Source organism: Lissotriton helveticus, chromosome 7 (genome assembly GCF_964261635.1).
Source record: "Lissotriton helveticus chromosome 7, aLisHel1.1, whole genome shotgun sequence".
NCBI classification, from domain to species: Eukaryota; Metazoa; Chordata; class Amphibia; order Caudata; family Salamandridae; genus Lissotriton; species Lissotriton helveticus.
The window spans coordinates 572,444,593-572,447,237 of NC_136068.1; positions in this window are offsets into that span (position 1 = coordinate 572,444,593).

Here is a 2,645-nt window from a genome sequence, read left to right on the forward strand (position 1 = left end):
TCTCTTGAACATCATCATCCTATTTTTGATAGCTGGCCCCCAGGACCCGGTTTCTTCAAGTACTATGCCCAGGTAAGAGAAAGATTTAGTAGAGGCGATTTTTTCCTTCCCAACAAATAATCGACACTCTTTATTCCTGGGTCTTCCACACGTCATTACAAAAGTTTTGGACACATTAAGTTTGAGGCCCCTGCTATCCATAAACTTCAAGTATGCGTTCATGGCCGCTTGTAAACCAATTTGTGTCCGTGACATAATGACGGCGTGATCTGCGTACAAGAGGGAGACAATGGGTTGGTTCTTAACTTGCGGGGAGTCACGTACTTCAGCCACTAGTTCCTTTTCTAGGTCGTTGGTATACAGGTTAAAAAGAAATGGGGCGAGTACGCACCCTTGCCTCACACCCCGCATGACATGGAAGGGCTTAGTGCATTCACCCTTAGTGCCAAACCTCACTTTGGCCCTAGCGCTAGCATATAATTGTCTTATGAAGGAGATTAGTACTTCGTCCACCTTCATGTCTCTCAGAATCTGCCACAGACGATCATGAATGACACAATCAAACGCAGCGCTTAAATCAATAAACACTGCATAGAGTTTGCCATCCTTTGCTTCTGTGTATTTTCCCAGGAGTAATGTAAAATTTAACACCTGTTCTGTTGTGCCCCGTCCCTCCCTAAACCCATATTGCACAGGGGATAGGATATTGGTCTCTTCCGCCCATTGTTGCAAACGGTTCAGAACTACCCTCCCTGTAATTTTCATAAAAGAATCCAGGAGGGATATGGGACGATAACAGGAGGGATTCTCCCTGTCCCCTTTCTTGAATATGGGGATGATTATTGATTCTGCCCAAGTATCTATAAAGCCCAGTTCACAGCTAGCATCAAGTACACGCTTAAGATTCGGAGACCAAAGGTCGATCTGATGTTTAAAAAGATCGATGGGGATGCCATCAGCGCCCGGGGCCTTATTGCCCTTACTCAGATCAATGGCGTTTTGGATTTCAGTTAGTGTCACCTCTAGGGCAATTGGCAGAAAACCAGCCTCCCCAGGTCCCTTTATCTTACTCCCGCTGTCTACCAATTTATGGACACCACCCGGATTGTAGACTTCGGCAAAGAAATCTATCCATGCATCTTCTGTTATTGCCACTTCCAGACTGCCCTTATCTCCCAAATTAAAAAATGGGGCCTTAACAGCTGCCCAGAAAGCAGAACCATCCCTGCTTATGGAGGCCTCATAGAGGTTTGCCCAGGCTTCATTCTTTATATTACGTTTACGTAATTTTCTAGCCAGATTATAACTACGCCTGCACTGAGTAATTTCCCCCTGATTTCTTGGCTTTTTACTCAATGCCCTCTTTAATTGGGTGTGGGTTTGGGTGCATGTCGAATCAAACCACCCGTTGCTAGGCGGATTCCGTTCTCGAGTGGGACGGAAAAGAATCATTTTAATTATCCTGGTGATCTCTAAGAAAGAGTCCTTCACCTCCAGGTTTAAGACCTCGTCCTGTAGGCATCTATTAATAGGTAATAATGCTTGCTTTATTATATTCCCATTGGTAATCTCGGGATTAGTCTGGGACCATCTAAGAGCGTACCGATTTTGTCTGCTCAAGGTACAGTTACTAGTCCAGACCAGTCTTTCAATCAAATTGCAATCCTTGTATACAGGGAACTGAATACCAAAGCCAAGTGGGAGATGGTCACTAACCCCAATTAAATGTGTTGAGAAATCAGTTATCCAACTTGAGTGGGAGTTAGAAATGGTGATAAAATCTATCAGAGTATTATGACCTCTCCCAACATAAGTGGGACTAAACTCTACCGGGGGCCTACACAGCATATTAACAAAACCCATATCAAATAAGGCCATTAAATCGTTAAAAGAGTCTCCCCCGTTGTGATGGTCGAAATGGGGGTGATTCTCTGAGTTATAAGCTTCCTGATCACCGCATCCGCTCTGATAGTGCTTACAAAGGTGCTGATTAAAATCACCTCCCCATATCAAAATGGAATCCCTTGTTCTCTTATCCACCATCGAACTGATTTCCCTGGTTAGGGAATTTACCATATCAGTTACCATCCCCTTTTCCACATTATTATACATGTTGATAATTATTAACTCGACCTTGGGTGTCACCTGCATTGCAATGATTTGGTAATTGCTGGACGTGGCCTCTACTCTCAGAGATAATACCTCCATCAAATTTGATACGTAGACAGTCAGACCGCCTTTGGACCTCCCATGTCTGGAAGAGCTTGCTGGTACATGAAATGTTTTGAACCCATTCATATGGATTGCTTCAAGAGACCATGTCTCCTGAAGGCAAAGTATGTCTATTCCCTTGATAAAATCATACCAAATTTGATTGTTCATCTTTGAACGGAGACCTGCTATATTCCAGAAGGTAACCCTCGTCCCACAAGCTTTCTGGAAAGCGGTGCGGTCGGTTTTACATCCCATATCATCCTAAGATAAAGTAACAGTTCATATCTCGGCCGAGGCTTTGTTGGCGCATTTCTCTGGGTTGTATTCTACTGACAGCAAGGCTGACGATGCTTCAGTGCCGATGATTCCACTGTGTCCCAACCTTATTTTTAAAGAGGATGAGGATTTTAAAGCAATTGTAGACAGTAGAC